The 15,413-nt window shown below is 44.5% G+C and overlaps 1 long non-coding RNA gene across 2 annotated transcripts; it reads right to left on the reverse strand.

Moving 5' to 3' along the window:
- Positions 1-13,950: 13,950 nt before the first annotated feature.
- On the reverse strand, positions 13,951-15,141 carry LOC130345372 (uncharacterized). 2 transcript variants are annotated; one of them, XR_008884197.1, is made up of 3 exons: positions 15,127-15,141; positions 14,428-14,634; positions 13,951-14,339 (listed from the first exon to the last, which is right to left on the reverse strand). It is a non-coding gene; the product is annotated as an uncharacterized LOC130345372 (long non-coding RNA). The 2 variants fall into 2 exon arrangements; XR_008884147.1 differs by lacking the exon at positions 15,127-15,141 and having other exon boundaries at positions 14,428-14,873.
- Between the last annotated feature and the right edge of the window lie 272 nt (positions 15,142-15,413).

The raw sequence follows: 15,413 nt of genomic DNA on the forward strand, positions 1-15,413 counted from the left end.
CAAAGAAGAACTTCTTTGGTGGCTAAAACATCTTCAAGTTTGAAATGGAAAGACTATCTTCAATTCTGTTCCAGATCTGATTATAGAATCAGATGCCAGTCGTTCAGGTTGGGGGGCCCGATGCGGATCCTCTTCAACAGGAGGAAAATGGTCTCCAGAAGAATCTCTATTCCACATCAACTGTTTGGAATTACTGGCAGGGTTCTTCGCTCTCAAGAGCTTTGCGAAGAACAGATCAGATTGTTGCATCCTCTTACGGATGGACAATATCTCCGCAGTACAGTATATCAACAAACTTGGTGGTACGAAATCTTTTCTTCTGGCCAACATCGCCAAAGATCTTTGGCACTACTGTCTTCACAGAAACATCACCATCAAGGCAGAATACTTACCAGGTCTTTCCAATATCATCGCGGACTGGAACTCCCGTTTCCTTACGGATTCCAGCGATTGGCAATTGGATCCTCAGATATTCAATCGCATCAATTCCTTGTGGGGTCCTTTTCTCCTAGACCTCTTTGCATCCCGATTGAATCGACAGATTCATCGCTTTTACAGCTGGCGTCCCGATCCGGAGGCAGAGGGCATAGATGCCCTCCTCCAACATTGGCCCTTGGAGAACCTTTATGCATTTCCTCCCTTTATCCTGATTCCGAGAGTTCTCCTTCTCATAAAATCTCAGAAATCAACAGTAACTCTCATCACTCCTTGGTGGCCAACACAATCTTGGTTCCCTCAGATTCTGGAAATGCTTATCGATTTCCCTCGCTTACTCCCTTCTCATCCTTTCCTACTTCGGGATTCTCTAGGGAACCCTCATCCTCTCATAACATCCAACAATCTTCTGTTGATAGCCTGGTGTGTTTCGGGTCACCAGACCCGGGTTTTGGACTTTCTAACTCATCTAGAGAAATCCTCTCAGACGCCTGGGCTCCAGGTACCAGATCTGCTTACAGATCAGCCTGGAAAATTTGGTCTGGTTGGTGCATGCAACGGGGTTTGGATCCCGTACATGCACCTTTAAATCATATTATAAATTTTTTATCTTCATCTTTTGATACGGGAAAAGCTTACCGTACCATAAACGTCTATAGATCAGCCATTTCCTTCTACCACGCTCCTATTAATTATATATCTGTGGGTAAACATCCCTTAATTTGTAAATTACTAAAAGGCATAAAATTCAGACGTCCACCATTACCCAGATACCAGTCTACCTGGGATGTGAATATTCTTTTGCAATATTTGAATTCCTTAGGTGATAACCATTCCCTTACATTAAAAGTACTATCTTTTAAATTAACGGCCCTCCTTTGCTTGATATCCCTTAAACGAATTTCGGATGTCAGAGCCTTAGATATATCTCACAGACAGTTCTTACCTGATGGTGTTCGTTTTTCTATATACAGACGTACTAAAACTTCTCTTCATTCGGTATTCTATCCATCTTTCCCTCAACAGACACATCTCTGTGTAGTTTCATGCCTACAGGCTTATGAACAAAGAACACAATCTTTCCGTAACCCTTCTGACACTCAATTACTCATTTCCTTCTGTAAACCTTACCGTCCTGTTTCATCCCCTTCTTTGGCCAGATGGATGAAGCAGATTATGCAATTGGCAGGTATTGACATTTCTATCTTTAAAGCCCACTCCTCCAGAGGAGCCATGTCCACTAAGCTGAAACAATCAGGGGTATCCCTTTCGGATATTCTTAAAGCCGCCAATTGGAGTTCCGAATCAACTTTTAAAACCTTTTATTTCAGACCAGACTCGCATGTTTCTATGGCAATTGTTTAAACTTGTATATATCCTGTCATATTTTTTATTCAAGTTTCCTTTCTATAGCTTTAAACTTGCAAAATGGAGCCTCCAGTCTTGTAATAAAATTGGGGATTTTCCTAGTCCCTTATGACGGAAAATATAGATTTTATTAAAGACAGGAGGCAAACATTTCCCCCCCCTTTATCCCTTCCCTTTATTATTATTATATTATCTTTGTTCTTTCAGTGTAACTTTTGGTTTGACAACTATCTTCGAGTCAACAGAACACTTGGCTACCTACATCTTCTAGGACTTGTTTCCAGTTCATAAAGTTGCTCCAGTTCATCGCTCAAAGAAACTTTCCTCCACGTGATTTCCAACCTCAAGAACAAAAAATTTTTTGTGTGGACTTTACTCCATCTATATATATTTTCTTGTTTACCAACAAGTGGACTTTAGCGTTTTTTCTGTTATGTTTTAGGTTTATGCTATACTATATCGTTATACTGTGACATCAAAGAAGAGGAAGTATTGTATGTTACCTTGTCTCTTATCACCTATGCTAGCACCTGATTGGTTACCTGACACACCTTATTTGCATATGTAACGTTTTTTTCTATGTACCTTGTGATTATACCTTGCTGCTAACACCTGAGTAGTAAAAGAAGAGTATGCAAAATGTTTGCCTCCTGTCTTTAATAAAATCTATATTTTCCGTCATAAGGGACTAGGAAAATCCCCAATTCTCTCAGCAGAAGTTAGATTATCATTTTCCTTAAAAATAACAGATTTATCACATAAATTTGAAAAATCCTGCATGACCATATGATAAAAAGTTTCAAGATGGCTGCCACGATTGTGTAGAGGGTAAAACGAAGATTTGGGTTTTACTGGTACATGACGAGCTTGAGTCATGTCAACTAGTGTGGTAACAGGAGTTGAAGTGTTATCAATATTAGAATTACAAACTCCCAAATTCGAAATTTGGGGGGTATTAGTAGTTTGATGGTCCGATCTGTTCTGGATAAAGAAGTGACGACTCAATGTTAATCTACAAATAAAATCGTTTAGATCTAAAAATAACTGAAAATCGTTCGGACGTGCAGCAGGACAAAAAGACAGCCCTTTCGCAAGTAAATTAGTTTCATTTTCGGAAAGTATATAGCTAGATAAATTGAAAATTTTTATAATTTCTTTTTTAGTTATTAATTTTTCTGTCTTTGAGATAATTGTAGAGGTGGGTTGGCGTTTTCTCTGACCTCCTCTGCAACCTCTGGGTTTTCCTTTCTTTTTATAGATTGTGTTCGATTTGATGTCTTTATGAGGGGGTAATACTGGGTGATCGTGCGTAAGCGTACATCCAAATTGGCATTGCACGCTAAAGTGGCATCTGTAGTGAGAGGGCAATTGTAAAAAGAAGATGAGGAGGTGGAAGCAGGAGTAGAACTCCCTGGGGTGTCAAGCGTGTCATATTGTGAGCTATCAATGAGTGTGGAACTCATGTCAGACATAGAAACCTTGTGCACCGTGAGAAGGGAGGGATCAATGGAGCAGTCGAGAGAATTACAAGGCTGCCCAACATAGAGACCCCCCACTGCCCCGGAACCCGGGTCCAACCCATGACAAGGATCCAAAAAAGTGAGAGGAGGAAGCAAAGGACAGACCATGTTAGGTGCTGGTCTGTCTAGTGATGAGAGAGTATTAGTGGTAGTGTTGTTAAGCACATTAGTGTTAGAATTAGCAGGGGTAATACATGTACTGGTAATTATTTTTTGGTTACAACTTGCATTGGTATTAGCAGTAGGCATAAAAGATTTATTCGCTGATGATTTGGTTTCAGAAGTAATATGATTTTTCTTGTTATTAGAATTTTTTGAATTAGAGTGTTGGGAATTATTACGAGCTGAATTTACTATAGTTCTGCTATGTTCAAATTTTTTGTCAGTCCCCAAGGGAGTGACAGACGATGTTTTAAGAACAGAATTAATTGGGTTTTCCTGTTTTTTAGAGGATAAAGTGTTATTAGACATTTGTTTCTGAGGATTATATCTTGGCCATTTATGTATTTGGCCACACATGTAATCCTGTTTGTCACGATTAAACTTATGTACTTTTTTATTTATGGTTTCTATCTCCAATTTTTCTAATCTATTAGATAGAAGTCCTTCAAGTTTATGATATTCAGAATAACCCGAAAAGGTTGCCAGAGTATTTTTAATGGACCTAGCTTTGTCCCGATAATAGAGGACTAATGTATTTCTTTTGTCCAGGAGACGAGTGACAAGTCCCCTAGAACAATTTTCCGTAAATTCATCCCACTCTTTAGTAAAAAGAGGATCCTCAGGAAAGGAGGATTCAAAGGGTAATCTCAGACCCCTCGGGGTGAAACTATCATTAAGATATCTTTGTAAAAATAAAACATCTAAATTATGCTGCAATTCAAACTTACAACAACTTTCATAATCAATAAAAAGAGCCGTCAATTTACTAAGATCGTCCTCTGTGAGGGCTCCCGGAACAAAGCCACCAGGTGGTGCAGGGTTAATTTTTGCCGCACCTAAGAGTTGGCTGATCAGGGAGTTCCTAACATGGTCACGATCAGGAAAATACTCCATGTCCGAGCAAGGAGAGCAATAGAAAAAAATATATAAAAATAATAATTAATAATAAATAGTAAATAAAAATATACTGGTTATAGACAATAAATAAAATAAATGGGATAACAAAATAAATTAAATTAAATAACAAAATAAAAATAATAATAATAATAAAATAAAGTAAAGTGAAATAAAACAAAACAAAAACAAAAAAACAAAATAATACAATGGGAAAACACAAATCGTAAAATAATAAGTCCTACTAATCGAAGAGTCCAGAGCGATAGGTGATCCCAGCAAGGGGTCAGTAACCACAATGGTGTGAGGAGGATCCCGTGAGAGCAGCACTTCTAGGAATGATTCTTGTGGAATCCACACCGCGGTCAGCCGATGTGAGTGAAATCTAGAGAAAGGAAGGAAGGCGCCTCATGTGCGGGATCAGTAGATCTTGCAGGTGGGGGTAGGGGAAGGTGATTCCCAAGCCGCTTACCGAAGTTGGTTGTGCGCCCACACACAACAAGGTTAGGAGCAGAAGAGATATGAAGGCAGGTCCACTGCAGCCCTCCTGGATAGGTGTAGAATCAAAGGCGAATGACCAGGGAGTCAGGAGTTTGTCTGGCGGAGAGAGGAACCATCAGACAGCCAAGTAAAATCAATGGATTTATTAGATGCAACGCGTTTCGCTGCGCATGCGCAGCTTCATCAGGCATGACAAGGGGAGGCTGGTAACAGGTATATATACCTCCAGGAATTAACCATTAGAGTGCTTTTTGAAAAGAGTTGTTACATAGAATTACATATCCATATGACAATGTATGAAAAAAATATATAAATAAATATAAACAGAAATCACAAAAATAGTAATAAGACAGCAATATGAAAGCACAATGCAATCCTATAAACATATGTATATAAATATATATAAATACGGTACATTATTATTAAATATTTACACGTAAAACATCACAGAATTAGAGTAGAGGAAAGGCAACTAGGGGCTGTCCCACCCTGGGGACCCTACCTGAGCGTAGTTACTCTGACTTTGGGGACCACCATACAAGGTACGGTATGCAATATGGTACCGGGACACCACAATAGCCTTACAGTCAACACTGAGAAGGTGCACCCTACAGACAGGCTGACTCAGCAAGCAGCAGCTCAGATAAAAGATTGCTGCTGTTGGAGCCTATAGGAGACTTTGAGAGAGAGAGGGACTGTCTGCGACTGCCATTCAGGGCCAGACTAGACATCGGGCATTTGCCCGGCGGGCTGGGCCGTCCACCTGCCCTGTCGTGATACACCTGTTTTCTGCACTACACCGGCCACTGCTTTAAAAGCCTCGGCTTCCGCTTTGAAAGTAGTGGCCGGTGCAGTGAAGAAAACAGCCTGCTCTGCCTGCTCACTGACACAGCCCGCCTCATACCCTAAAAGGGGTCGTGCTCCGTCCGGTGACCAGTCCCCCGGCCCCAAGTGCAGTGAGCCTGGGCAGGGACAATGCTGCTTTAAGAGCAGCAAACGTCCGTGCGCAGGCACGCCCCTGATGTCACAGACGTCCCTGCCCCAGCTACTCTGCTCCGAGGAGGAGAGGAACCCGGAGCCCCGCTCACTTCTACAGCCTGCTGACTAAGCCTCCCCTACCAGTGGCAGAACCCGGGGGGGGGGGAGGGGGGGCAATTGCCCCCCCCCCCGAGATTTCTGCCCCCCGATCTCTAACATGGTGGAGCGGGAGCTGTCAGCTCTCACTCCACCATTCGCTCATTAATTTACCTTTCTCGCCGCTGGAACGTGATCGGCGATCAGCGGCAGGCCGGAGTGATGATGTCACATTATCGCGCCGGCGCCTGAAGATCCCGTCACCGCGGCTCGTCGCTCACCTGTCTGCACTGTCTGTGCAACTAAGAAGAAGACAGCTTCTCAGTGTGGGAACGTAATATAAGTGTATGTAGTTTTCTTTTACTGTTTGGCACATCTATATGGCACTGGGCTCAGGGGGCAATAAAAAAACTTAGGGGGCACAAAAAAGGATAAATTTGATGTGAGGTTCCCCTGACTGGGGGGCATTATATGTGAAGAGCACATGACAGGGGGTCCCCTGTCTTGTGCTCTTCACATATAATGCCCCCTGTGCAGTGCCCCTCACAAATAAAGCCCCCATCATCATCATGTGCCCTTCAGATATAATGCTTCTTTCATGTGTCCCTCACATATGATGCCCCCCTGTGGGGCAGGACAGGGGGCATTATATGTGAGGGGCAAGTCACAGGGGGCATTATATGTTAGGGACACAGGACAGGGGCAGTATATGTGAGGGGCACATGATGAGAGCATTATATGAGGGACACAGCACAGGGGGCATTAAATGTTAGGGGAGCATGACGGGGGCATTATATGTGAGGGGCACAGCACAGGGGGCATTATATGTGAGGGGCACGTCACAGGGGGGCATTATATGTTAGGGGCACAGGACTGGGGGCAGTATATGTGAGGGGCACATGATGAGAGCATTATATGAGGGACACAGCACAGGGGGCATTAAATGTTAGGGGAGCATGACGGGGGTATTATATGTAAGGGACACAGCACAGGGGGCATTATATGTAAGGGGCACAGAACAGTGGGCATTATATGTGAGTGGCACAGCATAGGGGGCATTATATGTGAATGGCACAGCATAGGGGGCATTATATGTAAGGGGCACAGGACAGAGAGCATTTTTATTATGTGGGGGGGGAACAGGACGGACATTATTAATATGTGGGGGGTGCAGGAGGGGCCATAATTATTATATATGGGGGCACAGGATGGGGCATAATTACTATATGTGAGGGGCACAGAGTGTTTTGCATTTTAGAGGTATGGTGCAGGTTTGGTACGATTTTTATGGGCCACAATACATTACAGTATTGTATTCAGAGGGTGCACTGCACGGCAAGGTTATATTCAGATGGTACAGTGTATGGAAGTATTATATTCAGAGAACGCAGTATGTTGCAGTATTATTTTCAGAGAGCACAGTATGTGGTAGTATATTCAGAGAGCGCAGTGTGTGGTAGTATTATATTCAGAGGGCGCAGTGTTTGGTAGTATTATATTCAGAGGGTACAGTGTGTGGTATTATTACATTTAGAGGGTACAGCGTGTGGTAGTATTATGATCAGAGAGCGCAGTGTGTGGCAGTATTATATTCATAAGGTACAGTGTGTGGTAGTATTATATTCAGAGGGTACAGTGTGTGATAGTATTATATTCAGATTGTGCAGTGTTTGGTAGTATTATATTCAGAGGGTACAGTGTGTGGTAATATTACATTTAGAGGGTACAGTGTGTGGTAGTATTATGTTCAGAGAGCGCAGTGTGTGGTAGTTTTATATTCAAAGAGCGCAGTGTGTGGTAATATTATATTCAGAGGGTACAGTGTGTGATAGTATTATATTCAGAGAGCGCTGTGTGTGGTAGTATTATATTCAGAGAGCACTGTGTGTGGTAGTATTATATTCAGAGGCTACAGTGTGTGATAGTATTGTATTTAGAGAGTGCTGTGTGTGGTAGTTTTATATTCAGAGAGCGCAGTGTGTGGTAGTTTTATATTCATAGAGCGCAGTGTGTGGTAGTATTATATTTAGAAAGCGCAATGTGTGGTAGTATTATATTCAGAGGGTACAGTGTGTGATAGTATTATATTCAGAGGATACAGTGTGTGATAGTATTATATTCAGAGGGTACAGTGTGTGGTAGTATTATATTCAGAGGGTACAGTGTGTGGTAGTATTATATTTAGAGAGCGCAATGTGTGGTAGTATTATATTCAGAGGGTACAGTGTGTGATAGTATTATATTCAGAGGATACAGTGTGTGATAGTATTATACTCAGAGGGTACAGTGTGTGATAGTATTATATTCAGAGGGTACAGTGTGTGGTAGTATTATATTCAGAGGGCGCAGTGTGTGCTAGTATAATATTCAGAGGGTGCAGTGTGTGGTAGTATAATATTCAGAGGGTACAGTGTGTGGTAGTATTATATTCAGAGGATACAGTGTGTGGTAGTATTGTATTCAGAGGGTGCAGTGTGTGGTAGTATTATATTCAGAGGGTGCAGTGTGTGATAGTATTATATTCAGAGGGTGCAATTTGTGGTAGTATTATATTCAGAGGCTACAGTGTGGTGTATTCAGAGGATACGGTGTTTAGCAGTATTGCAATAATTATTGTTTTCATATAGAGGATCAGAATCCGCTGACAAATTAAGAAGCTGTCACCTGTAGTCACTGATATCAATGTGTATTCGCCTCACTATGTCCCATCAAAACTGAAGTCACTTGTAAGTTTTGCAGTTTTCATGGGTGAAACAACAACTCCCAGCATACCCTTACCACTACTTAGGTCATACTGGGAGCTGTAGTTTTAAATGGTAAAAACTTCTTTAGCACTTTCCCATTCTGTGACAATTTGTATATTTGATTATTATGCTGGAAATTATTTTCTGCAACCTGCTACACTGCGGACATCACAACTATACTGCCAACCTAATGTGGGGGAACTATACTGCAAACTAAATGTGGGGGAACTATACTGCCAACCTAATGTAGGAGAACTATAGTGCCAACCTAATGTGGGGGAACTATAGTGCCAACCTAATGTGGGGAAACTACAACCTAATGTGGGGGAACTATACTGCCTACCTATTGTGGGGGAACTATACTGCCTACCTAATGTGGGGGAGCTACAACCTAATGTGGGGGAACTATACTGCCAACCTAATTGGGGGGGGGGTGGACTACAACCTAATGTGGGGGAACTATGCTGTCTACCTAGTGTGGGGAACTGGAAACTATGCTGCCTATCTGGTGTGGGGACACTATGCTGCATACTTAAAGAGGTGCTCCACTGCCCCAGCGTTCTGAACATTTTGTTCCAAACCCTGGGTACAGGCTGCGGGGGTTGTGATGTCATAGCCACGCCCCTTGTTATGTCAAACCACACCCCCTCAATGCAAGTCTATGGGAGGGGGCGTGTCGACCAGCGCCTGATACTCTAATAGTGCCCCTCCCGAGACTAGACTCCGGATCCGCCCCTGTCCCCTACAAGGTAAGAGAGGAAGGGGGAAAGGCAGAAAGTATAAAGGATGATAATTAAATGGCAGGGAGGATGCAGAGGAGAAGAAGGCTGGGAAGAAACATGTAAAGGCGGATGACTGAAGAGGGGTGTGCGTAGGAATGAGGGGTCTGGGGGGGGGCAGAAAAATGTGATAGAGGATGACTGATGGGAGGGGTGCGGAAGAGAAGGGGGCAGTGTGAAAGAGGATGACTAGGGGTCTTGGGGGAGGATGAGTCTGGGGGGACAGAAAAGTGTGACGGAGGATGATTGGGGGGTCTTGGGGGAGGATGAGTCTGAGAGGGCAGAATAGTTTGATGGAGGGTGACTAAAGGGAATGTGTGGAGAAGAAGGGGTCTGGGAGGGCCTGAAAAATGTGAAGGAGGATGACTGAGGAGTCTTGGGGTGGAGAAGGGATCTGGGGGGGGGGGTCAGAAAAGTGTAAAGAAGGATGACTGGGAGGTCTTGGGGGAGGATGATTCTGGGGGGGGGCAGAAAGGTGTAAAGGAGGATGAATGATGACAGGGTGCAGAGTAGAAGGGCTGGGGGCAGAAAAGTGGGAAGGAGGATGACTGAGGGGTCTTGGGGGAAGCGGTCTGGGGGTGGTGCAGAAAAGTAAAGGAGGATGACTGAGGGGTCTTGGGAGGGGAGCAGAACAGTGTGAAGGATGATTGAAGGGGGTGTCTGAGGAGAAGTGGGCTGGGAGGGCACAAAAGTGTAGAAAAGGCTGACTGAGGGGTCTTAGGGGGGTGAAGGGGTATGGGCGGAGGTCAGAAAAGTGTTAAGGAGGATGATGGGGGCAGAGGAGTCTTGGGGACTTAGGGGTCTAAAGGAAGATGGGAAAGATGGGTCTGAAAGAGTACTAAGGAGTCTTGGGGTAGTTGGGTATCGTTCACACTGGAGACAGTCTGTCGGCAGAAATCCACTTGCAGCAGACTCCCATTGTTTTCTATGGGATTCTGCTGCACTGTGCATAGTGTAAAATCCTCACAGTGGTATGGACATCTGCCCAAAGAATTAACTTTTTCATTCTTTGGGCTGATTTCCACCGGACCATCTATGAGATCCAATTACTTTAGCGGCACCTAGCAGACATTCAGCTGGCTTAAAGGACATCTGCAGCAAAAGATAAGTGTCTGACCACCACTCGGACCCCCCATGATCTCCCAAACAGGGCCCCCGCATTGCCTCTCTATGTGAGCAGCTAATGCGTGTAATGTGTATGGAGGTCGATGGTACGCCCCCTCCATACACCCTCCCCATACAGTTCCATGGGGGAGGCACGAACGCTGCATCCCCGCCTCTCCCATAGAGATACATGGAGGATGCCTGCTGAATGATTTCAGAAGTCATCCCGGTAGGATCACCGCCTGGAGAGCGGCAGTGATCGGAAATACAGAGGGCATACAGGTACGCCCTCTGTCCTAATGTGACGGGACGCGAGGGCGTATCCATACACCTTCCATCCCCAATGGGTTAAGTGCCAGTGCACGTACCCAAAAGTTGATCCTTTGCAACTGTATGACCCAGGGGCGTAGGAAGCCCAAAAAATCTGGGGGGTATAGCATTGAGACGTCGAAAAAAGGTGGAGCAATAAAAGGGGAGGGACTAAAAGGGGAGGGACTAAATGGGGCGGGTCAATACAGGCTCCTCATCACAGGTACCTTCAGGAAGCAGTGAATTCAAGGTATAGGGATCTGTCAGGACTGTGGGAGGTAGGCTGTGTGTGAGGTCAGGACGAGGGGTTAGTGTAGGCACTATTGACATCATTTTCATATACCCGGTATATTGTTATATAATTGCACAAATCTAGCAGCAGCCAAAGGAAAGCAAAGTGAAAAATATTATTGCAGCCATATTTTTTCCACCCAGCTTTCCTAGGCTTCAAAACAGCCAAGTTTGCCTACATATGCGGTAACAAGTAAAATATAATTGCACAAATCTAACAGCAGCCATAGGAAAGCTGAGTGAAAAATATTATTGCAGCCATATTTTTTCCACCCAGCTTTCCTAGGCTTCAAAACAGCCAAGTCTGCCTACATATGCGGTAACACCTAAAATATAATTGCACAAATCTAACAGCACCCATAGGAAAGCTGAGTGAAAAATACTATTGCAGACATATTTTTTCCACCCAGCTTTCCTAGGCTTCAAAACAGCCAAGTTTGCCTACATATGCGGTAACACCTAAAATATAATTGCACAAATCTAACAGCAGCCATAGGAAAGCTGAGTGAAAAATTTTATTGCAGCCATATTTTTTCCACACAGCTTTCCTAGGCTTCAAAACAGCCAAGTTTGCCTACATATGCGGTAACACCTAAAATATAATTGCACAAATCTAACAGCACCCATAGGAAATATTATTGCAGCCATATTTTTTTCACCCAGCTTTCCTAGACTGTCTTCAGAACAGCAAAGTTTGCCTAAATATGTGGTAACATATATTTAGGCAATGTTTGCTGTATTGAAGTCTAGGAAAGCTGGGTGAAAAAAATATGGCTGCAATAATATTTCCTATGGCTGCTGTTAGATTTGTGCAATTATATTTTAGGTGTTACCGCATATGTAGGCAAACTTGGCTGTTTTGAAGCCTAGTAAAGCTGGGTGGAAAAAAGACGGCTGCAATTATATTTCTCACAGGAATCCTACTAGGAAAGCTGAGTGATTCCTGTGAGAAATATAATTGCAGGCATATTTTTTCCACCCAGCTTTCCTAGACTTCAATACAGCAAACATTTCCTAAATATATATTACCACATATTTAGGCAAACTTTCCGAAGACAGTCTAGGAAAGCTGGGTGAAAAAAATATGGCTGCAATTATATTTCTCATAGGAATCATCATTTACTCAGCTTTCCTAGTAGAAAGCTGAATGATGATGATTCATGTGAGAAATATCATTGCAGGCGGGCGGGCGGCCATAGATTAAGCTGGAGCAGCAGGAGCTACCTTGCAGGCGACCGTCTTGGTGAAGGGCTCTTTTCCAACTGTGACACAGCTCTTCTTTGGCGGGCAAATAGAGCTACGCTGCAGTACGTAACTGCGCACAGGCACATCGCCTCACTCATCCCCCAGAATTCATTACTTTCTTAAAGGGAAAGTAATGAATTAATACGTGCAGGCCGCAGGCATCAGCGGGGCCTGCCGAAGAATACAGGTAGTATAGGGTTGCCACCTTTCCCTCAGAAAAATACCGGTTGTGGGTGTGGCTATGTGGGGGTGGAGCTTAAAAAAAGGGTGTGGCCCGATTGCACAGAGGACGAGGGATCAGGGGTAAAGAAATGGCAGAGGGGATGGGATGGATACAATATATATGCGGGGGGAACTTTCCTATATCGCACAAAAAAATTACATTTAGAGAATAGGCAGTTACCCCCCCCCCTTCCCCATAGGTATAGGCAGTTACCCCCCCCCCCTTCCCCATAGGTATAGGCAGTTACCCCCCCCTTCTTCCCCATAGGTATAGGCAGTTACCCCCCCTTCTTCCCCATAGGTATAGGCAGTTACTCCCCCCCTCTCTTCACCATAGGTGTAGGCAGTTACCCCCCCCCTCTCTCTTCCGATACGTATAGTAAGTTACCCCCCCCTCTTCCCCATAGGTATAGGCAGTTACCCCCCCCCTCTTCCCCATAGGTATAGGCAGTTACCCCCCCCCCCTCTCTTCACCATAGGTGTAGGCAGTTACCCCCCCTCTCTTCACCATAGGTATAGGCAGTTACCCCCCCCCCCCCTCTCTTCCCCATACGTATAGTGGGGGGGAATTGCCACAGAGGAATTGGGGTGGGTGGGGTGGAATTCAGAGACACGCACACTGGCTGACAGTGTCAGACACACAAACACTGACACACACACACTGGCCGACAGACACACAAACACTGACACACACATAGTAACAGACACACACAGACACACTTACCTACTACCGCAGCACCTCTCCAGTCTCCTCTCAGTCTCTGCGAGTGACGTGACGTCCTGCGCGGGTCTGCAGAGTGACGTCGCTTCCGCAACGTCCCTCCGCAGATCCAGTCGCACAGCATTGCACAGTGCCAGGTAAAGTTTTCGACTGGGACTGGGAGACAGGGACAGCCTCAGAGTCAGACAGGGTGCTGTGCTGAGCGGCATGGTGCGGGCGTAGTAGCGGCGGCGGGCAGTGGGCGGCGAGTGGGGGGGGGGGGGGTGAAGCCATTATCGGTCCCCCAGCCTTAATTCTTGGGGGGGATATATCCCCCCCGTCCCCCCGGTTCCTACGCCCCTGGTATGACCCCTAGCAAGTTCCGGTTCATCAGAAAAAGGCTTATGCACAGAACTTGGTGGGTGTGCTACGGTTGCCTCAGCAACTATACCAACCAGCATCAGCCGCCTCTCTCTGCACCGCACTGTGCAGATTGTGCAGGAGAGCAACATTTGACACTTAAAAAGCTCATGTCATCCATATATTTTTAACCCTATTTTTCACACACAGAAATAAAATTAAATGAGTTGAACAAGTCAAAGAACAGTTTAAAAAAGGGAAACTTTATTTATTATTTATTAAAATGTTTGTGTAGGGGATTTTTTGTAACCTCCCATCACTCACAAAGAGCGTACAGTAACTAACTCAGGACAGGAAAAACCTCCAGAGGGGAGGAAACCTGTAGGGAATCCATGGCTACTGTATTGCCCTTCCTCTGGGCATACTAAAGGAGGTTACCTCTAGAATTTGGGCAAATGTGTCTGTGTATGTGCGTGATTTGAGGGGCTGTGCCTTCATCCAACTTCTTGCTGTAGGTCCGGAAATCTAGGCCTTCATCCAACGTCTTGCTGTAAGTCCGGAAATCTAGGCCATCATCCAACTTCTTGCAGTAAGTCCGGAAATGCTACTCCACATGCTGGAAATAGTGCATCTAAGATAGGAAAACAAAAGATAGATTATTGACATGTTTATTGTAGAAATGCACATGGTACTGCACTAAACACTAATGTGGCACTTACCAGTCACAGTCATGTTTTTGACTTCACATTCCCGCGTCCCTACAGTGTCCAGCACCGGCCCCTCACTGGTGAAGAATGAGCAGGAGCAGTGTTATATCTGCTCAGTGCTGCTCTCTGGTGGACAATGGTTATGACATCACATGTGTGACACGCTGCTACCTCCTGGGAGTTCTATTTGAGCAGTGCTGCTCTCTGATTGGCTGAAACCTAAAAAAAAGCTTTTTTACATATTCTGCATGACTGTTATCTAAGGGATTTTTTTTTTGCATTTTTTACAAAATGGCGCTACTCCCTATGGGTGCGTTATATTTGTTTCTCCTATCCAGACGCTTGATATTTGTAACATCATTTTGTGGCCCCAACAGCCTGGGCGTCCATCGAGTGACGTCCCTGCAGCATAGGATGTCACTCGTCAAACGTCCCGGCAGCCATTGATTTAAAGTGGTCGTGGCTCCCGCTGCCAGTTCAAGAGCAGACACCATGGCCCTAGATTGACATACTGCATCAGTTATCCCTTGTGGCTGTTCACTTGTAGCAAAACTACAACTCCCAGCATGCCCTGACATGGGGGGGGGGGGGTGACTGCCAAAGATAAAGCAATGTGTGATTTGAAAATTGCCACATATACACTGTGTTTAATCCCAGCCTAAGCCTTGTAACAGTCGCAATTTTTGAAAAACACCACAAAAACTGCCCCACCTCATTTATTTTCTACCAAAATGACATCTTTGTGGCATTTTTGACAAAAACACTGGGGGAGATTTATCAAAACCTGTGAAGAGGAAAACCAGTTGACCAGTTGCCCATAGCAACCAATCAGCTTGCTTCTTTCATTTTTAAAAAGGCCTCTGAAAAGTGAAAGAAGCGATCTGATTGGTTGCTATGGGCAACTGGTCAACTTCCTCTGCACAGGATTTCATACATCTCCCCCTATGTGTAGGATTATTATTATCATTATTATTATTATTGGCATTTTTTTTCTCCCT

This window comes from Hyla sarda, chromosome 1, assembly GCF_029499605.1.
Source record: "Hyla sarda isolate aHylSar1 chromosome 1, aHylSar1.hap1, whole genome shotgun sequence".
NCBI classification, from domain to species: Eukaryota; Metazoa; Chordata; class Amphibia; order Anura; family Hylidae; genus Hyla; species Hyla sarda.